Source organism: Grampus griseus (assembly GCF_964374135.1).
Source record: "Grampus griseus genome assembly, chromosome: 11".
Lineage (NCBI taxonomy): Eukaryota > Metazoa > Chordata > Mammalia > Artiodactyla > Delphinidae > Grampus > Grampus griseus.
Window position 1 is genome coordinate 22,832,122 of NC_139005.1, and position 26,626 is coordinate 22,858,747.

The window sequence follows — 26,626 nt, forward strand, 5'->3', positions numbered from 1 at the left end:
GCCTTAATCACATGGTGATCAAGGATTCACAGCAATTTACCAGAAAACTAAGAGCACACAATTATTCATACTCTTTATAACAGGACTCATATAATCCATATGTTACTCAGAAGTCTCATTATCAAATATTTCTATAAAATCCTAGATTTGGGGTATCTCATAAATCTAATCTTCCTTAAAAAATAACTTCATTAATGTAAAAGCTAATTTTATTGTCAATCTCTAGGCATTATTATCTAAAGGCATTACTGGCATTTGTTAAATTGTTTGGTAGAAAAATTAGGCAAATTACTATATGATGCTGGGGTTTAAGATACACATCTCAAGCAAAGATTCTGATAAATGTATTAAAATAATGTAAAAACGTATAATATGAATAATGGTTAAAACAATGCCTTAGCTGTTAGTAAACTCCCCACTCCCCCCAAAAAAGCAGTGGGTTTGTGGCTTATTGCCAGAAACAGATTTAGACACTGCGGGTTAGATACACTCTGTGTCTTTATATTGTTAAAACTATGCTTTCAAATAGTTTCCTTAAAACTATGCTGACAATTCTTCAATATTGTCATCAAAGAAAAAATTGATTAGTGTTTTATTCATAATTTAAATTGTAAGCCAGTTATTCCTGAATGACAGTACAACAAATATGCAGGTAGAGCTGGTCTCCAACAGGGGTAATTTTCTTTCAGATGTTGGATGATTTTTTTGTTCTATGCTAGGTTAAAGTTTGACATGACACAAAATTCTCTTTATCATTAGAAACATTTAATTTCCCAAACTGAAAGAAATAAATGGAAGGGCCTTCCACTGTTCATATGTAATACTTTGCTTTTTCTGGTCAACTTAAAAGAGTGATCAGACTCTCAGGAGAATGCTGCTTGGGGTCCCACCACGTTCTTTCAAACTCCATTTTTCAAACTTCAGAGTTTTTTCATGATGTGTTAATTCTGTGGTGCACCAAAAATTTTGAAAAAGTTTAATTCAGACTCAATTTATCTTAGTTGTAGCAGCTCTCACATGGCTTTCTGCCCAGAGTATTGCTTGCTCCATCTGCAAAAGTGGTAGAGTGAGTTCTAAGGAAGCAATATGATCGTTTCATATAGATGCAAAACCCAGGTCACTTTTGGATTTTTCAACATGCATCACAAAAAGTAGTGTTTAGGAACGAGATGTGACATTTAATTAAGCACTGGGAATTATGTGAATAATTTAGAAGTTAGAATTAACCCAGAATATAAAAAAATATTTCATCATTTTTAATGTTAGAAGTTTCATTCCATAGATACAAGTCAATGTTTTTTAATGAGGAGTAAAGAAAATAGAGTGGACGCATGTGTTTTCTATATACAGGGGCCACATTTCTGTGTTATTATTTGGAGATCATAGTTAAAGCCAACTCATCGTGTAAATAAGTGTTTATTAATTTACTATAATGATTACATGAATGAAATGATGGCTTTTCTTGTTTCATTTTCTGCCTTGGGCCTTCTTCTGTGTATTAGGCCCTGAGGCCTAATTCGTATTTTCAAACATTAGGGAGTAATTCTTGCCCAGTTATAAATCAAGCTAAACTGTCAAAACCAAATGGTGACCAATGACAATTTACAAAAGAGTGAGAAGTTAGGGTTCACATATCTCCTATAGAATGAAGTTTTTATTAATGGGTTACATCCTGTACAGAATTCAAAGGAGACCTGATTGGAGGAAGGGCCAGAAAGGTGCTTACATAAAGCTTTCACAGTTTATTCTTTATATACTTCATATATAATGTTACAAATCAATATTTGAAATAGTTTCCCATTGGTTTAATGTGAAAGCTGAGTATCGTATGAATGTGAAAGAACTGCTCTCAGGGACAGTAGCTCATTTTCAATCTCACTCTGGTATGAGCATGTTCAAAGGGAAGAAGGAAAATAAGGCTCTTTTCCATTTTAAGAAAATGACAATTTATTTTCTGACATTTAAAATGAAGATACAGATACAGAATCTTTCTGCCAGTTAAAACACCTGGGATTGAAAGTGACAGAAAACCTAATTCAAAATGGATTAAATAATAAGTGGAAATTGTTTACATAAATGAAAAGTCCCGTGGAGGTGAAGGAAGCTTTAGAACTGATTTAATCAAAGCTTCGGCTCCATTTCTCCAATTTATATCAGGTTTGTTCTGCAATCTGTATCTGCTTTTATCCTCAGACAGGTCTCCTTCATGGTCACAAGATGATTGTTAAAAGCAATAAGAATTACATGCTTCTTCACTTATCTCCTCAGGAAGAGAGAAAATTCCTTCCAACAATCATTGAGCAATTGTCCTGAGGTTTGTGCTTGTTGGATGATCTCTGAAACAATTCATATGGTTAGGGCAATGCAATGATTGACTTGGTTTCTCACCCCCTCCACCCCTGAATAAACTGTGGCAAGGGGGTTGGGAGTAATTTCTGGTTTATACCAATCAGGACTAACCAAGGTTAGGGTCAATTTCATCCAATATACCTGAATGCTGCACCATGGGGAAAGATTGGATAACTCTAGTATACCCTTTTGCTGCCCAATCACTTTATTTATTTATTTGTTTGGCTGCGTTGGGTCTTCGTTGCTGCGTGTGGGCTTTCTCTAGTTGCGGCAAGTGCGGGCTATTCTTTGTTGCAGTGCGCAGGCTTCTCATTGCAGTGGCGTCTCTTGTTGCAGAGCACGGACTCCAGGTGCGCGGGCTTCAGTAGTTGCAGCATGCAGGCTCAGTCGTTGCAGTGTGTGGGCTCAGTAGTTGTGGCGCGTGGGCTCAGTAGTTGTGGCGTAAGGGCTCAGAAGTTGTGGCTCACAGGCTCTAGAGCGCAGGCTCAGTAGTTGTGGTGAACGGGCTTAGTTGCTCTGCGGCATGTGGGATCCTCCCAGACCAGGGATCGAACCCATGTCCCCTGCATTGGCAGGCGGATTCTTAACCACTGCCCCACCAGGGAAGTCCTACCCAATCACTTTAATTAGCAAATGTTTTCTGTCTGTCTCTCCAAAGTGTGTTAGCTTCACCTGGAGTTCCTCATGGTCTAGCAATCAGTGACAAGTTATTTAGTCCCAATGAATGCAAAATGCAATGGAAGAGAAAGGATGAAGACATTGCAATAGAAATTCCCAATTAAAAAGAGGATATTTGGAAACATTACACAGTGGTCACTGTTTTTTGTCATATTCTGAAGAAAGGAGTAGTGAGGATTCCTGGCTGGCTGTGGTGTGTGTTCTTTAGGCAGGCGCTGCTTTGCTCTCTGTGTCCTTTATGTGGCCCTGAGAGGGTCATTGGGGAAGATGCTCTTTTCAGGAAGTTACACTATTTTGGCAGCTCATTTCCTATTAGAGGGAGTACAGAATTCTGAGGATCATCGTAACATTCAGTAGTCACAGGCTATTATCAGTCAGGCTTGGGGGTTATTTAATAATATAGTCTCCCTTTAATATTAGGTTTTTGAACAATTTGCTTCGTGTTATTTCTGTAGGGAAGTGGCCATGGCCAGAAACGATATGTAGTTCAAATTTTTATATCTTGGAATTTCTATTTCCTAGTAGATCTTCAGTCTTTACCAGTCTGAATTTAGTTTAATGGCCTATCCTGAGATCTCAGTTTAATGGCACCTGCATTGGGGATATTCCAAAGATGCATGGGGGGAGAGGAGGGAAAGGCACCAATGATTTATTCCTTGTCTCCATCATGTCTCCAGTCATCTCTGTAATGAGCGTGATTCTTCCTTTAGTTAAGTAGAAATTAAACTGTTCCACCTTTGGCATGCTTAAGATTATTAGGATTTCAGACATTTAAGTTTGAGGTCTGGAGGCTGTTGTTCCTAAAAGTGTCGACTACAGAGCTTCTTATAATCTTGGTCATGAAAGGTAGGGACTGTCTCTGAAATATTTTAACCAATATACATATCATGAACCCAACTGGCTCATCAATGAGAGTCAATTTATAACATCCATCATGCTTATCAACAAACCCTTAATTTCACCCATGAAAACCCATTTATAGCATTCATTTTATTGATTAGCATAGTCCCAAGTGTTAATGGAAGACAATGATAGCTGAAGCAATTATCCTTGCTATGTTTGGAATGCAACCTTTCTGATTAACACAAGCTGAATACTTCTAAAGTGTGAACTCTAGATCATGGCAACTGATGATCATTAGAAGATAAAGTAAATTAAGTAAAGTACATGCACACTACATCACATTACCTACACTAAAGTATTTTGAGGTAAAGTATAACAAGCAAATTCATACTGACTTAACATTCAATACAATATTCAACATTCAATATTCAATACTGAGAATCAGTAGCAGAAGAATCAAACTCTATATTGATTTGATTTGAAGGCTCACATAAATGAACAATGAATATAGGAAAAGGAAGGCGCTAGAAGAGTGCTTATTTAAAAGTTTCACAGTTTGCTCCTTACATCCTTTCGCCTATGTATCGATAGTTCACATGCTGTTACAGTAACCCATAGAAGTGAGACGGACACCCACCTAAAATTTGGTTCAGACTTCAACCATGCAGATGCCAAGGGGTATAAGAAAGTTTATTGCTCACATGAGGAGACTTTCTAGAAAGAGCAGGGCAGTCTTCCCAAGCAGGTCCAAAATGGCTTTATAGGAGGGTTGGAGGAGAGTGCACAATGAGAGACTGGCCTTGGGCATTTTATGGTGGCTAGGGCATGGCACTAGGGTGAAAATTCCCTGTGGCACCGGAGAAGGGAGAACGCAGGCTTTCATACCAGCCTGTCCAGATGCGGGGCAAGAGGGAATGGGTGAGGCTTGAAAATTGTCAAAGGTCAAACATCAAAAATAGAGTCAGAGCCTTTGTTACATATGCTTAGAGTTAGTTTTTATTTTTACTCCAACAAAGAAAATAATAGTTGTTACATATTTATATGCTTTGAAAATAATTGTAGTAGACACTTGGCATTTATTTCACTCCCCCCACATTGTGCAGCATACACCTGAGAAGTTTAGGTGGAACTAACCTCACTTTTATTCTCAAACTAGTCCAATTGGGATCATCTAATCCTGACCTATGGTGCTCCCCTGTCCATAAGAAATGGTTTGAGAGTGAGAACCAACCACAGGACTTTTGCCCAGAACTGTGTGATGTGGCCCCCTTTCCCCCATCCCCCCACCCTTGATTTGAATGAGAAAGCATATGATCCTTGTTGCTGAAGGCAGTCATCTTGTGACCAAGAAAATGAAGGAGACATGGAGCTGGAACCCTGATCAAATAAACAAAGATCTGTAGCATTGTACAATACAACAGTAATAAGTTGTAGTGTTTCATTCTTCGTATCAGCAAGTGTTCCGTCTTCTTCTTGAATCCCCTTCTTCTTTGAATAGCACCAGAAACTTTGGCGACATCTTTAGTTCTTTCTTAATTTTTTTTTTTTGCTGCCCACATACCTTTCAAATCCTCTGACAATTTCATGGCTACTACCTCAACTCAGACTTTCATAATTTCTCATTCTAGTTATTTCATCAGTCTTCTAACTGGTTTCTCTGTTTCTCCAGTCTTGGCCATCTCTTCCCTGTCTAATGATCCATCCTCCATTCTGCTCCTGAAGTAATTCTCCCTGAACCTTGCCTAAATAACCCATTAGTTTTCCATTACCTGCAGGATATATAGCAAACTCCTTAGTGGTTTACAAAACTCTCCATTCATCTTGCCCCATCTACCTTTCCCCTTTATCCTGCCACATTTCCACACATCCTCACCTTTGCTTCACTATACCTACCTACACACTATACAATACTTACCTCAACAGTTCATAGGCAAGGAAATACATATACACGTACATTTTCCTTTATCTGGAGCACACTTTCATCTCTTCTTAGCTTGGCCAATTCCTACTGATTCTTCAAGACTCATCTTGAGCTTTACATTTTATGAGAAGTACTTCCTGTTTAGTGCAGGGTGAATGAGATGGTCCTCCTCCACATTTCAACAATAAACTTGATTTCAGTGCTTATTATCACTTATTGTCACTCTATTTCATTTGATTCTCCATATCAGCTCCAAATTTATCTTCTTGAGGGCAGAAACCCTGTTTCTCTTCTCAGAAGGTTACAATCTATTAGCATCGTGGGTCTGCAGACACATACATAGCAAAGGTAACTAACAATAAAAAAAAGATGGCTTATGGAAAGTACCCTGACAAGGAATAGAGCCATAAGTTCTAGAGGAGATAAGAAGACTCGTACATTGCAAATGGGAATGAAAAAAATGGTACAGCCACTTTGGAAAACAGTCCGATAGTTCCTCAAAAGGTTAAACATAGAGTTACCATATGACCCAGCAATTCCACTCCTAGGTGTATACCCAAGAGAAATGAAAACATATGCTGACACAAAAACTTGTATATGTTCATAGAAGCACTATTCAAAATAGCCAAAAAGTGGGAACAACCCATATATCCACCAACTGAAGAGTGGATCAACAAACTTTGTCAAGATGGTGTGAAGTAAAAGAAGTCAGTTACAAAAGACTACATATTGCATGATTCCTTTCATATGAAATGTGCAGAATAGGCAAATCTATAGAGACAAAAAGTGGATTAATGCTTGTCTAGGGCTGGGAGGAGCACGGAACAGTAGGAACGGGTAATGACTGGAAAAGGATATGAGGTTTCTTTTTGTGGTGATGAAAATGTTCTAAAGTTGATGGTGGTGATGGTTGCACAACTTAGTGAATATACCAACAACCATTGAACTGTACTTAATAAAAGGAGAGAAAGACATCATGGAGGTGGAGAGATTTGGGTTCACAGACAAATGATGTGAAAAGCAGAGGCAGTGTGTTGTAGTGAATCAACAAATCCTTTCGTTGGGCACAGCTGACTTTAATCCTGCTCTGCTGCTTGGTCGAGTTACCCTCCCTAAGTCTGTATCCTCACCTAAAAAGTGAATATATTAACATACTTATTCCAGAGGATTCATGTGATGACAAATTAGATAATACGTTTAAAATATTTAGCCCAATTCCAGGCACATAGCAAGTGCTCAATAAATACTAGTTTTTATAAATCTGTTTAATACTGAATATTGGATTAAGTGGGACAGAGGGAGCATGTAGATATATCAATGAAAACTCTCAGAAACTCATCTGAAGGTTCTAGCAGAAAGAGATGAGACACAAAATGATACAAAGATAACTGTATGTATTCAGTTTAAGAAACATTTATTAAATTCTTTCTTCTAATCACTAGACACTGTGCTAGGTTGCAGGATATACAATGATAAAGGAGAAGTAGACTAAGACATATACAAATGACTTGGAACAGAATTCGCTTGTATGTAGGTGACTTACTGTATAATAAAGCAGTGATCTAGTAAAAAAAGAAAAAAAAAAGCTATACAACTGAGAAGTGGTCCTTGACTTGGTGGTCTAGTAGATAGGTAAACAAATATGTGTAAGAAAGCATCAGATTTCCTATAATAGAAATCTGTTTGCTATGCACACAAAGAAGATGGTGGACAGGAAAAAAGGGTGTAGAAAAGGTGACAATATTTGCTCAATATATTGAGCAATATTCATGCTCAATATTGAAACTGTTCATTAATCACTTGAGCCTGCACTTACTGGAGAACTGATTGTTAGGATTCCTTGCTGACATATTCCACCTCTAGTACAGAGCAGAGATTATTACAGGCTTGAGCCAGTTTTGTTCAATGGAAAGATGAGAAAAATAATGTCCAAAATGTTAAAGTTCAGAACGTTAAAGAATGCCTGTTATACAATGAACATGAATATTCCAGAGACTTATGCTCAAATTCCTAGGTTACTTGTCTGTCTTTCTTACTAGACTGTTAACTCCTTGAAGGCAAAGATCTTGAGTGTATCCTGTGCACTCTTGGATTGTCCCAACTTGGCTCAGTAGGGACAGTAAAAAATTGTTGTGTAAATTGTTAAATAGATGTTCCCCAAATGCCTCCCATGTCAACAATGGAAAAATATTTAACAAATGTCCTGGTAATTGTTTTTCTTTCACATCTATGGACAGTCTGCAATGGACCAAAAAAAAAAAAAATCTATATAACCATGCCTGCTTTCAAATAAAACGGTCAGTTTTGTCATTCTCTCTTTTCTTTAGGAGAAATTATTTGAAGGTTTGGAAAAAAGGGGGTGTCTTGGTAGCTGAAAATTGATTCTCTCTGAAACAGAGATGGCATCTACAAATTGCTGTGATCTGGAGATGAAGACAAGAACGTACGTAATTCTAGAGCAGAGCTCTTTGGCTGAAGTCATACAGCAGTGGTCTGCAAAGGCTCCGGGCTCGGGTGCATCCTGGTGCTTTGAGAGTTCCGATACGTCAAGAGGAGATGGAGCAGTTGTCTAGTCCACTGTTTCTTGACCACACGTCAGCATTTAAGTCAGTTCCAGTATTTAGAGAACTCTGCTTGGAGGTGGTGAAGTGGATTGTTCCTCTTCTCTGGAACAATCCTACAAAGTCCCGGATGGCAGTGCCAACTTGGGGACGGTTTGATTTGCATGGATTATATATAGAAAAAGGGCCTGTCATTCAAGGGGAATTAGAAGATGTAACCACCAGGAAGTAGCGCCTGAGTCAACCTCTTTCCCAGGGCAGCGCTCGGAAGACCACTCGAGCCAGGGGTGGCGGGCCTGTGAAGATGGGGCCCCCGGGCTCGGCCTCAGCATAGGCACACGTGACGCGCGTGTGGGCGTTGAGTGACAGGCGCGGCCTTGGGCGGGCATTGGCGGAAATCAACTTCCGGGGGCAGAGGTGCTGGAAGCCGGGTGGTGCGTGGTACGTGGGCTACCCCAAGTCGTGTAGCCGGGGCCCTGGTTCCCCGGGTCAGGGTCGCGCCCGGGTGCACGCGTGCAGGGCTGTGTGCTGTGGGTGGCTCACCTGACGGCGTGGGGGAGCGGCGCGGCGGCGGCGGCGGCGGCGGCGGCGGCGGCGGCGAGAGCCGGGGCGCAGGTAAACGGACGCTTGCCTTTCGGGCCTGGGTCTGGGGCCGGGGCCGCGCGAGGCCGGCCGCGCGCCCGGAGGCGGCCTGGGCGCGGGCGGGGAGCGCAGCCGGGCTTCCGCCCGGGCCTGGCCCCGGGAGGTCGGTCGCGGTGTCTGAGAGTCAGGGGGCGTGACCTGCCTCCCTTGGCGGGCGGTGCCGACCCGTGCTTGCCCTCTCCGCCAGGTTTCGGCCCCTGCGCTTTGCAGAATCGAATGTTTTCGAAAGCCTACGCACAAGTACACGTGACTGTTGTGTCACCGAAGCTCCCACTGAACGTTGACTTTGATCCTTGCCGAGTTTTCACCGATCGCGCGTGGTTTATGTTTCCCCTTCGACTTGGCCAAGTACACCAGGGTAAAAGCTCTACAACGGCCGTCTGTGACATTTTCTTGCCGTTACTTTGGGCCATAGGTTGCAGTAAAAGTGGCGTTTCGGGGTGAAAGCAGCAGCCAGTAACTTTTCTAGTGGTGAGGTATCCTTCATCCTCTGAAGTGCGTCCCCTCTCTCCTCAAAGATGTTTCTTCCATCTGCCCTTGTTGCGTAGTGCGGAGCAAAGCTTTGGACATGAAACCTATTTTTGTCTTCGCTCGAAGGAGTGGGATCTCTATTAAAAGCAGCGCTGAGTAGGTGTTTTTTTTTTTGGTAGGATGATGTTGCTGCTGCTACTCTCACTTGCTTCCGTGATGAGAGTTGGGGCAAATGCTGATTTCCTGGAGGGTAAAGTTCTGGTCACAGCTATAGGTGATTCAGCGGCACCTTAAGAATTCCGGCTCTTTTCCTTCCCTCCCCCTCTGAACTGTGCAGATACTGATGCCCACCTTACTCTCCAAATATTTATCTGGACGGTAGTTGGATGATGGCTTTTGGACGCAGTTTGGATGTTGCATGGTACTAGAGATTGGGGTGGACTGACGTTTCATCTTGTCATTGGGGTGGGCTAACATTTCACCCCACAATTTAAGACAAAATACCCAGAATATTTAGTTGGGTGGGGTGACTGGGAGTGGCAATAAAGTCGCGTTGTTCTCTGCCATCAGAGATCTGAACACTTCATATCATTTACCTTCTGCGATTTCTGTTGCATTAAGGGAATTCGCTGTACTGTACCTGTAAGGTTAATGCAGCGGGGGGATGCCAGGGGAAGTGCACCTGTATGGTGCTGGCTAGCCAGTAAATTGTGTGGTAGAGAATTGCCCTGGTTACAAAGTTTGGTATCCTCCAGGCTGGCTAGGAGGTTCTTCTGTGGGCTGGGAAATCTTATTATGAACAGGTTTCCTAGCAACAGTACAAGCCAAATGGAATAAACATAAAGAAAACAAAGTGATGAAAGTTACAATTTACCTCTTAACTTTTATTAAATGGAAAAATGTATCTTACTGGAGTGATCAGCTCAAACCTTCTGAGAGCTTTCTGTTTATTTTAGTCATCTTGATACTTAATAACAGACAAAAAGAAACTTCAGAAAGTCATCACAGAGAGACAGCTTTTTTTTTTTTTGGTGGCAGTTAAAAAAAAAAAAAAGAAGAAGAAGAAAAGAAAGATGGTTACCACGTAGCTGGTCTGAAGCTTAAATGGACAAACAGGAATTTGTCTGGTTAGAGGCATTTTATCTTGAACCCCTAGCTATAGATGTAAGATTTGTAAAGTACATAGGATTGTTATGAATAAAGAAAACTATTTGAAGGTTTATTATCTTGCCCTTCATGGCAGAAATTGGGGTGGAAGTACATTAGGGTGGATGGGACTCTTTTAATCAGTAAATTGTAAAGGGCATGTTTAGGTGAGTTGTTTCCAAATTTTAGTTTGTAATCACTGTGCCTCCTTTATCAGTCTGTTACTTGTGACTTTTGGTCTTTCTTGAAACTCATCAAATTTTGCTATTTTTCTGTCTAAACAATGAGAACAATAAAAAAGGCAACTCTCTTTAGAGTAACTCTTTGTATCAATGTGTTTCTTCTTATTTACTATTGATAAATCAATATTTTGATTTCCAGTATTTCTGATTTTTTTGTTTCCCCACTGTTTCTCCCCCACCCAAATACCCATTTAGCTGGGTTTAGCTCATTTAACTTGATGCATATTTTCCAAAAGGGCATGTCCTGCGTCTTTTAAAATGTGGGTTTACTGAGGTATACTTTACAAGTAAAAAAAATCTCGTCTAGTATCTTGTTATTTAAATTCTAACAAATGCATAATAGTCATGTAACCACTACCGCAATCTAGACAAAGAACATTTCTATCATTCCAAAAAGTTCCCTCATTGCTCCTTTGTAGTTCATTTTCTCCCCTCAGCAGTAGATCTGGCCACCAGTGATTTGTTCACTGTTCCTATAGCTTTGTCTTTTCTGGAATGTCATATAAATGGACTCCTACTGTGTATAGACCTTGTTTTCTGGTTTCTTTCATGTAATGCTTTTGTGATTCATCCATTTTAGTGCATGTATCAGTGCTTTGTTCTTTTTTTATTGCCGAGTGCTGTTTCATTGTATGGCTATATCACAATTTGTTTATCTATTCACCAGGTGGACATTTAGGTTGTTTCCAGTTTTTGGCATTTAGGAATGAAGCTGCTGTAAACATTCATGTACAGTTCTCTGTACATTCATCTACCGGTCTCTGTGTAGAGATATGCTTTCATTTCTTTTTGTTAAATATTTAGGAGTAGGACTTTGACCATGTGGCAAATGTTTGTTTAACTTCATAAGAAATTACCAAACTATTTTCCAAGATAGCTGTTTCATTTTACATCCTTACCAGCAATGTTTGATGGTTCCATTTGCTCCACATCCTGGTCAGCATTTGTCATTTTACTTTTAATCTTAGCTATACTAATAGGTATTTAGTGCTATCTCATTGATGTTTTAATTTAAATTTTCCTGTTGACTAATATGTTGAGCATCTTTTCATGTGCTCATTTGCTATCATTTGCTATCTGTATGTCTTCTTTGGTGAAGTTATCTGTTCAAATCTTTGGTCTATTTTCTTAGTGAGTTGTAAGAATTTTGTATAGTCTGGATACAATACCTTTATCATATATATGTTCACAAATATTTTCTTTCAGTCTGTGCTTTGTCTTTTTAGTTTCTTAACAGTATCTTTCAAAGAGCTGAAGTTGTAAATTTTGAAGAAGTCCAGTTTATCATTTTTTTCTTTTATGATTTGTGCTTTTGCGTCCTATCTAGAAAATTTTGACTAACCCAAAGATATAAAGATTTTTTTTTTTTTAAACTGTGTTTTCTTCTAGAACTTTTATAGTTTTAGATTTTACCTTTAGGTCTGTGATCTGTTTTGATCAATTTTTTCTTCATTTTTCTATGTGGTGCAAGATATGGGTCAAAGTTCTTTTTCTCCCGCCCTTTCTTTTTTTGTGTATTGACACCCAATTTGTCCAGCACCACTTACTGAAAGGACTATCCTTACTATTCTTTCTTCAGTAAATTTTCTTGGCACCTTTGTCAAAAATCAATTGACTCTGTATGTGTAGATCTGTTCCTGGACTCTCAGTTCTCTTTCATTGTTCCATATGTCTCTCCTTTGGCCCAAACTACAACGTCTTCATTAATGTAAATTAAAAAAAAAATTTATTATTTATTTTTGGCTGCATTGGGTCTTCGTTGCTGCACACGGGCTTTCTCTAGTTGCAGCAAGAGGGGGTTACTCTTCGTTGCCATGTGTGGCCTTTTCATTGCAGTGGCTTCTCTTGTTGCAGAGCACGGGCTCTAGGCATGCGGACTTCAGTAGTTGTTGGCATGCAGGCTCAGTAGTTGTGGCACACGGGCTTAGTTGCTCCACAGCATATGGGATCTTCCCGGACCAGGGCTCGAACCCGTGTGCCCCTGCATTGGCAGGTGGATTCTTAACCCCTGCCCCACCAGGGAAGTCCCTATTAATGTAATTTTATAGTATGTCTTGAAATTAGGAAGTCTGAGTCTTCCAGCTTACTTTTTGTGTGTGTTTGTTTTGGGTATCCTAGCTCCTTTTCTTTCCATGTACATTTTTAGAATCAGCCTATTCTATAAAAAAGCATCCTGGGATTTTGACTGGATGCACTGAAGTTATAGTTTTATATGGAGAGTATTGACATCTTAATGTTGTTAAGATGTTAATAAAGTCTTTGATTTTTCTCATTAACGTTTTAAAGCTTTCAGCATAATAATTTTGCACATATTTGTGCAAAATGTTATATTTATGTCTAAGTGCTTCATGTTATTTGGTGCTGTTGTAAATGGTAATCTTTGAAAAAAATTCAATTTCCAATTATTTATATAAATAAATTGATATTTTTTATTGACCTTGAATTCTCAACCGTGTTAATAAATTCAGTTACCCTAGTAGCTTTTGTAGACTCATTGGGATTTTCTATGTAGACAATCTTGTCTGCCAGTAGAGACAGTTTTAGTTCATATTTTCCTGTTTGCCTTTTATTTCATTTTCTTGTCTCGTTGCACTGGCTAGGACCTTCAGTGTGATGTTAAACGGAACAAGTAAGAGCTGACGTCCTTGCCTTGTTTCTCTTCTTAGTGGGGAAGGCATGTAATTTTTTACCATTAAGTAGTTAGCTATAGGTTTTTTTGTAAGTACAGTTCTCATCAGATTGAGGAAGTTTTCTTTAGCTTCTTGTTCACTGACATTTTTTTAAAAATCATAAATGAATACTGTATTTTTTTTGATTGTGGAAATCATAGTTGATTACAGTAGAAAATCGGGAAATAATCCTATAAAGAAAAGAGTTAATCCATTTCCATTAATATGAGATAATTCCTGCTATATTTTGCTGGCTTTTTTTTGTTTTTTGCGGACATTTAAAAAACAAAATTGTAAATATTGTCTTACAGTTTTTTCTTTTTGCTAGGCTTACACTGAGTGCTTACTACGTCATGAATTTTTGGAGAACTTGATTTGTATGTTCTTGATTTGTAGTTAGGATAGTTGTTTTCCTCAGAATTAATATTAAATCTTTGTGCATAACTCTGATAAAATTTTTTTAATTGATTTTTAAAAAAATGGTTATTACTCAAAGTGTATGAAATTTTTTCAGATTCTTAATATACACTGCCTCTTTGTTTTATTTTATATTCCTAGAATTTGTCCTCCAGACTATGTATTTGCAATAAATTTTAGAGCAAAATGTGGCAGTCAATATCATTGACTTTTTGTGCATCACTTTATGGTAGAATCCTAGAATTTCAGAAACTCAGTTCCTTAGATTTTATCCAGTTTAAATCATTTATTTTATAGGTTTAGCATGTGGAATAAGTAAATGGCTTTTCCATCCACATTATTATTTTGCTGTCAGTGATCTAGATAGAATTCCTGATGCATTTTGTGTAATGTAAAATACTCATGTTTTTCTTTTGATAAGGATTGTAGAAATCTTTGTGTCCAGCATCATGCAGTAACCCTTTATGTATGTTGTTTTATTGAATTCCAACCAGAACCTTTTGAGGTAGGTAGTATTTTTCCCATTTCATAGATGAGGAAACTGAGTCTCAGACAAGCGAGCAAAGTTATTTATGGTTGTATTAACAGTGAGTGGTAGAGCTGGAGTTTTATCACAAGTCTTCTTGAATCTGCTTTTATTTGTAGGCTAATGCCAATATAGAGTTTACGTAAGCATTTTGTATGTAGTCTGCTTACTCTGGATCTGTCTTCTAATTTTAATTCTTAGAATAAACTCATTAAGCAATTTAGTAAATCAGCATGAGACAGTATCAGTTAATTCTAAAATATTTACCCAAATTTCTGTCCTTTTATATTGTCTAATTTTAAATTGTTTTAAGTATTTCTTGACCTGTATCCTCTTCCCTTCCCTGTCAAATCCCCAGTAAGTGGTACAAAGACTGTTGTTAGCTATATGCTGTAGAGTTTTACTTAAAGAATTAGAGATACATTTATTGTCACTAGCAGAGAATACAATAATTTAAAAATTTTGAAATTAGAAGACTTTTTAAAAGTTACAGGTTTAATAGATGAAGATCAGAAATAATGTTAGCTACTTTAAAATGCAGCATGTTATAATTGTAGTAAACCTTCTTACCTTAGAAGGGTATGAACATTTTGGTATTTATGTAATGCAGTTGAACACATATACTCATATAGATTAACTATATCAGTGAAATAACCACTATTTTGTAAAGTGTGGAATCACTTTTTCCTGGTATTCAGAGAAGACTGACTTTCTTCTCCCTTTGCCAGCCTTGCTAACATAGACCATGTGCATCTCCTACCAAAAGCAGGCATAGATAACAAAGGGGCCAGCCAAATTGCCTTTTATTTTGTGTTCCATCTTGTGGTGAAAGAGGGTCTACATGATCATTTCAAGATGCTTTACTTTTGTATTATAAGAATTCAGAACATCTGCAACTGTAGTAAAGACAGTGCTGCGGTATTATGCAAGATGCATTCATCTATAAGTATGCTTCACTGATAAGGGCTTATATGAATATTAGTAAAAAACTACATTTTGGATGAATGAAAATCAGATTTTTGACTGACTTACAGACTTTTATAAAATGGATGCTCCAAACCTTGGGTTGTTTATAGTATACCATTCTGCATATTGATTATGAAATATTCAGTTATCCTTGATACATTACTGGTGTGCAAAATTTTACTTGTGTCTTTGAATCTAAGGCATGTTGTGTAGTCAGTATCTAGTTGGATCATGCTTTTTATTCATTCTGCAAATTTCTGCTGGTTGATTACAGTGTTTAACCCCTGTGTATTTAATATAATTGCTGATACTTGTTGAGTTTCTTGGATGTGTAGGTTAATGTTTTTCATCAAATTTGTGAAAATTTCAAGCATTCTTTTATTTATTTATTTTTTGCGGGTATGCGGGCCTCTCACTGTCGTGGCCTCTCCCGTTGCGGAGCACAGGCTCTGGACGCGCAGGCTCAGCGACCATGGCTCATGGGCCCAGCCGCTCCGCGGCATGTGGGATCATCCCGGACCGGGGCACGAACCTGGGTCCCCTGCATCGGCAGGTGGACTCTCAACCACTGTGCCACCAGGGAAGCCCTCTTTTATTTATTTTTAAATTTGTTTATTTTATTCCTTTTGGCTGCATTGGGTCTTTGTTGCTGTGCGTGGGCTTTCTCTAGTTGTGGTGAGCAGGGGCTACTCTTCGTTGTGGTGCGCAGGCTTCTCATTGTGGTGACTTCTCTTGTCGGGGAGCATGGGCTCTAGGAGCGTGGGCTTCCATAGTTGTGGCACGTGGGCTCAGTAGTTGTGACTTGTGGGCTCTAGAGCACAGGCTCAGTAGTTGTAGCACACAGGCTTAGTTGCTCCACGGCATGTGGGATCTTCCCAGACCAGGGCTTGAACCCGTGTCCCCTGCATTGGCCACTGCGCCACCAGGGAAGCCCCTCTAGCATTATTTCTTGAAGTAGTTATTCTGCCCCTTTCTTTCTCTCCTCTTTTTCTGGAACTCTCATCATGCTTATGCATATGTTGGTATTCCTGATGGTTATCCACAGGTTTTGATACTTTGTTTATTTTTCTTTATTCTTTTTTCTTTCTGTTCCTCAAACTGGATAATCTCAATTGACCTATCTTCAGATTCACTGATTTTTTCTTCTGTCAACTCAGGATTTGCTGTTGAGACCTTCTAGTGAATTTTTTATTTCAGTCAGTGAACTTTTCAACTCCAGATTTTATATATTTTATTTTTATAATTTCTATCTTTTCATTAGTACTCTATATTTTATGAGACTGTTATTATACTTTAGTTATTTAGGCATAGTTTCCTTTAGTGATTTGAGACTACATGTTTGAACATATTTAAAGTAGTTGATTTTAATGTCTTTGTCTAAGTCTATAATGTCTGAGTTTCCTCATGAGCAAATTTTTATTGACTGCCGGTTTTCTGCTCTTGTTTCTTTGCATGTCTCATAATTTTTGTTGAAAACTATTTATAAATATATGTGTATATATATATTTTTAATATATTTTACATGTAACATGGCAACTCTGGAAATCAGAAATTCCTCTCCTCCCCAGAGTTTTTTATCGTTGCTGTTTTTGTTGCTATTTTTGCTGTCTTGTTTAGTGACTTGGTGAACTCTTTTTGTAAACTCTGTATTCTTTGTCTTGTATGGCCACTTGGAATTATTAGCAGTTATATTATGCCAGTTCATTTTATATAATTGGGTCAATTTACATAGAGGAAATCTTTAGTTAGGGCTTGTGAATTATGATTAAAAAGTTCATTGATTATCAAAATGATTACAAAAAGTAAGAAAACATTTATTGACTGCTTACCCTGTGCTATGCCTGAACATATTACTTGGTTAATGGGATTATCAGACAACCAGAAGCCCAGGTTTGTTTGTTTGTTTTTTTAATTTGGTGAAAATCTCTAGACTTGTACTTGTGGGGTTTTAATGCCTTAGTAATCAAAAGTAGCTGGACTTATTTTTTTCCCTAGCATTTAACTCGCTGGCTTAGCATCTTGTCATCTTGTACTACCTGAGAGTCATAATTGAGAATATTATTTTCAGTGCTGTAGAAGACATTGGGATGATTCAAACAGTTGATAAGAACATGGGGTTAAAATGTAGAAATACTTATATACAACTAATGGAACTTATATACAACTAATGGAACTTAAGTAAATAAGACTTACTGTCAGTGCCATCACCTAATAGCTAGCATTTTTTGGATTTGGTTTTATATTTACTCAGTAGAGAAATAGTGTCAGTTGACATTTCTGTAGGATCCTGGCACTATGGCATATAAAAAAGTTGGGAGTGCTTGGATTGCCTTGTGGGAAAACTTTGGATTTTTAGCTAATGGCTTAGTTAATCTTCACAATAGTGCAGAGGAAAAGTCTTTCAAATATTGCTCAGAAATGGTCAGATTTTTCAGGAATGTACCCAATAATAGAGGGAAAGGAGAACTTTGTGTGCTTCACATATGCTTTTTTCCTTTTTTTTCCCCACATGCACACTTAACTATGTTTTGGATGAATTAGAGTCTATATACATTAGAAATCTTTTACAGATAAAATTGGTAGTCAATTACTTATTATGTATGGAAGTGAAAAAAAAAATTACAAGTTAGGATCAGATGAAAAAAATGATCCTGCTGAGGATACTGGTACTTTACTTCAGGAAGAAATGAAAATTAGTGGTCAGGACAGTTTTATATTATCTTAGAAAAATGTGAGCGAGCAAGTCCTTTATGTGTTTCTCTGGTAAACAAGTCTGTTTCCTGTTAAAGGGCACTGTTAGCAGATGAAGACCTTTGATAGGTGCATAAACAAGGATTTAATAACTGTCAAACTAAGTTAATGAAAGTAAAATAATGGACAACTGAACTATGGTGAGAGCAAAATTCAATTCAATAGAAATCTATATTTCAGGTTCCTATACTAGGCACTGGAGGATACAGAAATGAATGTCAACTTGGTTTTCAAGGACCTCACAGTCAAGTAGGTGAGAGTTATATAAACTGATACATTATAGGGAGAGCACTGATTGGGAAGGAATGGGATCCTGAAAGTTAGGAGTGTGTGGGAAGAGATGAAGCTAGAGACATCGAGCCCCTGAATTTTGATGAGTATTTTTTGCCAGTGGGAGCATCCTTCCCACCCTCAGTGGTAGTGGCCTCTCTACCCACAGTGGTAGCTACTTCCTCACTCCCAGTGGGAGTAGCCTCTCCACCCATGTCTGAGATCTGAGGGGATTAATTCTGCATTAATGGCAGCCCCTGAGGCAGTTGCCAGGCAAGACAGTGCTGATCTCCTCAGGACCTGTCCCCAACACTTTTCTTTGCTTCTAGATCTATGACTAGACTGAAATCCCAGCAGGCTTCTAAAGGTGAGGTACAAAGTGTGACTCATGGGGAAATGTACTATACTCCAAAAGAACTACTTGAACTTTCTAATTTATACAGACAGATCCAGGGAACATGTGTGGGAATGGATACTAAAGGTGCAGCATAATCATGAAAAGAACGTGAAGTTGGACCAGGCAGAATTTATTGATATGGGCTCACTCAGCAGAGATTCTGCATTTAGTGTGGTGGTTTGGCCGAAATATGGACCAAAAGGTGGCTCACAGTGAGTGAGCTGCAAATGCTGGGCCTACCTGTCTTGGTTTACTGTAGAGGAAGGGAGTCAAGGGCTTACGGAGATTGGAATGTTAGAGTGGATTTGTCATTTAGGAAGTGCCTCACCCAAACTGGGAGGGTCCAGAAGACATAGCTTCCACCAATGTTATGAGATAAATCGTGAGGGGAGCCCTGGCATCCTTGACGAGCTCTGTGATGCTTCCGTAGGGCATGCAGTCACTGAACTGGGAAACCTAAATGCAATGGGAGTAAATGAATTCCAGGGTGGCAGGGGCCGAGTAGTGACATCCATCTGTCAAAGGCAAGGTGAGCGTGGTTTGGGCAGCAGAGTCAAAGCGGCAATTAGAATAGTCTGATTTAGGCAGAACAATGGTGTTGGTTAGTTGATCATGGTGTTCCCAGAAGTGAAATAGATAGGAAGCCTACTAAATTCTTACTTGATCTGTATAAGCAGAAAAGTTCTAGGTCAAGTGAACCAAAGTCTAGCGTGAATCAGAAAAAACAGAGTCATGACCCATCAATCAATTCTGAGACTTGAATTTTTACAGACCTAGAACCCCTTGAATGAAGAGGAGGCAGGGTTCCCTTGAGGAAGGACGCTGGTACATTGCCAAAATTTACTGTCAGTCTTTCTGTCAGCCCTTCTAAAGGGTTCTGTGGCCTTTCATCATGGTAATTGTGCATTGGGGAAAAGGAAATAATCACACCTTTCAAGGACTGCTGGATACTGGCTCTGAATTGACACTAGTTCCATGGGACCCAAGTTGTCCCTTTGGTCCATCGTCAGAATAGGGGCTTATGGAGGTCAGGTAATCAATGAAGTTTTAGCTCAGGTCTGTCTCACAGTGAGCCCAGTGGGTCCTCAAATCCATCCTGTAGTTATATCTCCAGTTCCAGAATGCATAATTGGAATAGATACAGTCAGCAGCTATCACAGTCCCCACATTGGTTATCTGACCAGTGGAGTGAAGGTGATTATGGTGAGAAAGGTCAAATGGGAGCCACTAGAATTGCTTCAACCTAAGAAAAGAGTAAACCAAAAGCAATACCTCATATCTAGGGGGATTGCAGACGTTAGTGCCACCGTCAAGGACATGAAACATGCAGGGTTGGTGATTCCCACCACTTCTGCATTCATCTGATCTGTTTGGCCTGTGCAGAAGACAGATGGATCTTAGAGAATGACAGTGGATTATTGTAAGCTTAACCTGGTGGTGATTCCAGTTGCAGCTGCCATATATAGTTTTACTGCTTGAGTAGATTAACACATCCCCTGATGACTTGTATGCAGCTGTTGGTCTGGCAGATGCGTTTGTCTCCATCTCTGTCAGCAAGGTCCAGCTGAAATAGTTTGCTTTCAGCTGGCAAGGCCAGCAGTACACCTTCACTGTCCTACCTCAGCCCTACGTCATAATTTAGTTTGTGTGGATCTGTATCACTTTTCTCTTTCACAAGATATCATCACACTGGTCCATTAAATTGAGGACATTATGTTGACTGGACCTAGTGAGCAAGAAGCAGCAACTTCTCTAGACCTAGTAGTAAGACATTTTAGTGTCAGAGAGTAGGAAACAAATCTGATATAAGCTAAGGGGCCTTCTACCTCAGTGAAATTTCTGGGGGTCTAGCGGTGTGAGGTATCTTGAGATATCCCTTCTAAGGTTAAGACAAGGATAAGTTGTTGCATCTGGGCCTTCCTGCAACCAAGAAAGAGGCACAACATCTAGTGGGTCTCTCTGGATTTTAGACACATCATATTCCTCATTTAGGGTGTGTTACTCTGGCACATTTACTGAGTGACTCAAAAAGCTGCTCGATTTGAATGGGACCCAGAATAAGAGAAGACTCTGCCACAGGTCCAGGCTGCTGTGCAAGCTGCTCTGTCACTTGGGCCATATGTTCCACCAGATCTAGCGGTCCTTGAAGTGTCAGTGGCAGATAGGGATGCTGTTTGGAGCTTTTGGCAGGTTCCTTTAGGAGAATCAGAGTGTAGGCCCTTAGGATTTTGGACCAAAGCCCTGCCATCCTCTGTGGATAACTGTGCCTCTTGAGAAGCAGCTGTTGGTCTACACTTGGGCCTTAGAGACTGATTGCATAACCATGGGCCACCAAGTTACCATGTGACCTTAGCTGCCCATCATGAAGTGAGTGTTATCTGACCCACCAAGCCATAAAGCTGGGCACGTGACACAGCAGCACTCCATCATCAAGTGGAAGTGGTATATATCTGAGAAGGCCCGAGCAGGCCCTGGAGGCACAGATAAGTTGAAGAATGGCCCAAATGTCCATGGGCCCTACTCTGCTACAGTGTCTTCTTTTTCCAGACTGCACCTCTGGCTTCATGGGAAGTTTGCTAACATCAGTTCACAGAAGAGAAGACTCAGACCTGTTATATAGATGCTTTTGCATGATATGCAAGCAGCACCAGAAAGTGAATGGCTGCAGCCCTACAGCCCCTTTCTGGGACATCCCTGAAGGATAGTGGTGAAGGGAAATCCTCCCAGTGGGCGGAACTTCAGGCAGTGCACCTGGTTGTTCACTTTACTTGGAAGGTCAAATGGCCAGACATACAATTGAATACTGATTCATGGCTTATGACCAATGGTTTGGCTGGATGGTTAGGGACTTGGGAGAAACATGGTTGGAAAATTGGTGACAAGGAAGTTTGGGGAAAAGGTGTGGATAGACCTCTTTGAATGGGCAAAAAATGTGAAGATATTTGTGTACCATGTGAATGCTCACTAAAGAGTGATCTCAGCAGAGGAAGATTTTAATAATCAAGTGGATAGGATGACTCACTCATTCTGTGGATACCAGTCAGCCTCTTTCCCCTGTCACCACTGTCATTGCCTCGTGGGCTCATAGGCAAAGTGGCCATGCTGGCAGCGATGGAGGTTACACATAGGCTAAGCAACAGACTTCCACTCATCAAGGCCGGCCTGGCTATGGCCACTGCTGAGTGCCCAGTCTGTCATCAGCAGAGACTAACACTGAATCCTTGATATGGCACCATTCTTTGGGGTGATTAGCCAGCTAAGTGGAGGCAGGTTGGTTATACTAAACTACTCCCATAATTGAAGTGGCAGCGATTTATTCTTACTGCAGTAGATGTTTACTTTGGATATGGACTTGCCTTCCCTGCGTGCAGTGCTTCTGCCAAAACTGTCATCTCTGGACTTATAGAATGCCTCATTCACCACATGGTATTCCATATAGCATTTCTTCTGATCCAGGAACTCACTTCACAGCAAGAGAAGTGCAGCAGTGGGCCCATGTTCATGGAATTCATTGGTCTTATCTTGTTTCCTGCCATCCTGAAGCAGCTGGCTTGACAGAATGGTGGAATGGTCTTTTGAAGACTAAGTTATGGTGCCAGCAAGGTGTCAGTATCTTGCAGGACTGGTGCAACGTTCTCCACAAGGTTGTATATACTTTGAATTAGCATACAGTATATGGTGCTGTTTCTTCCATAGCCAGGGTCACAGGTCCAAGAATCAAGGGGTGGAAATGGGAGTGGCACCATTCACTATTACCCCTCGTGAGCCACTAGCAAAACTTTGGTTCCTGTTTCTATGACTTTCTGCTCTGCTGGCCTATAGGTCTTAGTTCCAAAGGGAGGAATGCTTCCACCAGAAGACACAGTGATTCCATTGAATTGGAAATTAAGACTACTGCCTAGCCACTTTGGACTCCTCATACCTCTGAATCAACAGGCAAAGAAGGGAGTTGCTGTGCTGGCTGGGGTGACTGATCCTGACTACCAAGGGGATATTGGACTACTGTTCCACAATAGAGGTAAGGAAGAGTGTGTCTGAAATGCAGGAGACTTTTTTAGGGCATCTCAATATTATCATGCCCTGTGATTAAAGTCAATGGAAAACTAAAACAGCCCAATTGAGGGAGGACTACTGATGGCCCAGATCCCTCAGGAATGAGGATTTGGGTAACTCCATGAGGTAAAGAACCATGACCAGCTGAAGTGCTTGCTGAAGATACAGAATGGGTAATGGAAGAAGGCAGTTATAAATACCAGCTACAACCATTTGACCAGTTACAGAAATGAGGACTGTAATAGTCATGAGTACTTCTTCCTTATTTTGCTATGAATATGTGTGTGTGTGTGTGTGTGTGTGTGCGTGCGTGTGCGCACACGTATGTGTATGGCAATATATATGTAAACTATCTTTGCTTTTTTCCTCTCTTAACCACTTATCATGTAACATAAAATGCATTAGGTGTATATCATAGTATTTTAAGTATTATTAACTTTACAGCATAGTATTTAAATTTTGGGATATCAAGGAGTAGAGTAAATATCACTCAAGGACTTTACCTCCTTTTCTGGAGAAGAGGTTAGTGTGTTTCCAGTTGTACACAGGATAGCTATATCACATTTTATGACCTTGGTATAAAAGAATTATGTCCTTATTTGGAGATTAAGTATGGTTTAAGAGATGAGTATGGGTGCCAAGTAGACAAGGGGTAGACTTGTGATGGTTAATTTTAGGACTGTGGGGTGCCCAGATAGTTGATCAAACTTTATTCTGAAGGTGTTTGTGAGATTAGCATTCGAATTACTAGACAGAGTAAAGCAGATTGCCCTCATACAATCATTTGAAGACCTGAATAGAACAAAAAGCTGAGTAAGATGGAACTTCTGCCTGATTGCTTGACTGGGGCATTGGTCTTCTCCTGCACTTGGACTGGGACTCTTTGGATGCACACTGGAACCGCACCATGCGTTCTGGGTTTCCAGCTTGCCAACTGCAGATCTTGGGACTTCTTAGCCTCTATAATCTTACAAGCCAGTTCCTATTAATCTAGTTCCCTCTCTCTTTCTCTCTCTCTCTCTCTGTCTCTTTATATGTATATACGTGTCTATATATGTATGTAGTATATAGGTACATATATAAAATGTATATATAAAATAATTAAAATTATATACTATTATAAAAATAATAGTTACAAAGCTAATCAAAACAGTATGGTACTGGCACAAAAATGGAAACAGAGATCAGTGGGACAGGTTAGAAAGCCCAGAAATAAACCCACACACCTGTGGTCAATTAATCTACAACAGAGGAGGCAAGAATATACAAGAAAAGACAGTCTCTTCATTAAGTGGTGCTGGGAAAACTGGACAACTGCATGTAAAAGAATGAAATTAGAACATTCTTTAACACCATATACAAAAATAAACTCAAAATGGATTAAAGACCTAAATGTAAGGCTGGATACTGTAAAACAGAGGAAAACGTAGGCAGAACACTCTTTGACATAAATCGCAGTAGTATCTTTTTGGATCCACCTCCAAAAAGTAATGAAAATAAAAACAAAAATAAACAAATGGAACCTAATTAAACTCAAAAGCTTTTGTACAGCAAAGAAAACCATAAGCAAAACGAAAAGACAGCCCACACAATGGGAGAAAATATTGCAAATGATGCGACTGATGGGATTACAAAATACACAAACAGATCATGAAGCTTAATATCAAAAAAAAAAACCCAATCAAAAAATGGGCAGAAGACCTAATAGACATTTCTCCAAAGAAGATATACAAATGGCCAAAAAGCACATGGAAAGATGCTCAACATTGCTAATTATTAGAGAAATTCTAATCAAAACTACAATGAGGTATCACCTCACATGGGTCAGAATGGCCATCATCAAAAAGTCTACAAACAGTAAATGCTGGAGACGGTGTGGAGAAAAGGGAACCCTCCTACACTGGTGGTGGTAATGTAAATTGTACAACCACTGTGGAGAACAGTATGGAGGTTCCTTAAAAAGCTAAAAATAGAACTACCATATGATCCAGCAATCCCACTCTTGGACGTATATCTAGAGGAAACCATAATTTGAAAAGATACATGCACCCCAGTGCTTGTTGCAGCACTATTTACAATTGCCAAGACATGGAAGCAGCCTAAATGTCCATCAGCAGAGGAATGGATAAAGAAGATGTGGTACATATATGCAATGGGATATTATTCAGCCATGAAAAAGGAATGAAATAATGCCATTTGCAGCAATATGGATGGCCTAGAGATTATCATACTAAGTGAAGTAAGTCAGACAGAGAAAGACAAATATCATATGATATCACATGTGAGGAATCTAAAAAAAAAATGATACAAGTGAACTTATTTACAAAACAGAAACTGACTCACAGACTTTGAAAACAAACTTATGGTTACCAAAGGGGAAAGGTGGGGGGGAGGGATAAATTAGGAGTTTGGGATTAACATATACACACTACTATATATAAAATAGATAATCAACAAGGACCTCCTGTATAGCACAGGGAACTTTACTCAATATTCTGTAATAACCTATATGGGAAAAGAATCTGAAAAAGAATGGATGTATGTATATGTATAACTGAATCACTTTGCTGTACACTTGAGACTAGCACAACATTGTAAACCAACTATACTCCAATATATAATAACAAACTGAAAAATGTATCTAAATATTAAAAAATGTATCTAAATATTAAAAATAAAATGTATTATTATAAAAATAATAATTATATATATATAATTATTATTATTTTTACAGCTGATCCTTGAAAAATATGGGGGTTGGGTGCTGAACCTTGCGTAGTCTATTATCTGACTATAATTTTCTAGTTGGCCTGCTGTATCTGTGGTTCTGCATCCTTGGCTTCTACCAACCATAAATCATGTAGTATTGCAGTAAGTATTTATTTGAAAAAAATTTGCATATAAGCAGACCCATGCAGTTCAAACCCGTGTTGTTCAGGGGTCAACTGCGTTTATCTGGAGGACCCTGACTAATACACTCACCATAGAAATAAAAAATTAATTGACTATTTCCTCTTCCAGTACAACAAACAGGGTGTCTTTGGCAAGGTGGAATGTCAAATATGGAGCTAATAAAAATTTTTAAAGAATACATGGTCATCTTACCACTGTATGAAGAAGAGTGGCCTTGCAGTTTGCTTCATAAATTGCTTTCATTACTTACAGTATTCCAAATCTCACATGATAAAGAAATGACTATGAGATACTGAGTTCTAGTATAAGGATATTTATAGTAAAACTCTTAGAAATCATGGCTGAGATCCCAGAATTAATTAGTCTCGGACACAGTCAAACAGTGTACCTGTATCACGAAGTATATTGACATTTAACAACAGTCTATAAGGATTATTGACAGGTATATACTTTTGACTTAAATGATTTGGTAAAACTCAGTTACTGTTATTGCTATTGTTCTTTGACCTTTTATTTTTACCACAGTCTCAGATTATGGAAAATAGTCATTATGCTAATAAGTTAATCACATATGCTGGAGAGAGATTTAATGAATATAGTAAAATGGAATAATATGCCTGATAAGGTACTATTTGCTTTAAAAAAGAGGGAAAAAAAATCTGTGAACAGCAGTACCCAGTACTTAGTTTGTTTTCATTTTTTAAAAAGTAAAGTAAACTGAAGGCGCAATCATAAAGTCTACAGGATTTCCCCTTTTGTAAAAAGTTCTTAGGGAAAAAGAATGATTGTTTGGATTCTTTCAGCATTTAAA

The 26,626-nt window shown here is 39.1% G+C and overlaps 1 protein-coding gene across 3 annotated transcripts in view; it reads left to right on the plus strand.

Annotated features, from left to right (window-relative positions):
• Nucleotides 1-8,597: 8,597 nt before the first annotated feature.
• CCDC91 (coiled-coil domain containing 91) overlaps nucleotides 8,598-26,626 on the plus strand; it is a gene marked incomplete at its 3' end in the record, with an annotated part of 398,367 nt that continues 380,338 nt past the window's right edge. Inside the window, exon 1 of one of the 3 annotated variants that reach the window (XM_082666097.1) lies at nucleotides 8,598-8,967. Of the gene's footprint in view, nucleotides 8,968-9,236; nucleotides 9,353-22,736; nucleotides 22,868-26,626 lie in introns of those variants that run through there. The other 2 variants (XM_082666099.1, XM_082666098.1) reach the window with 2 other exon arrangements.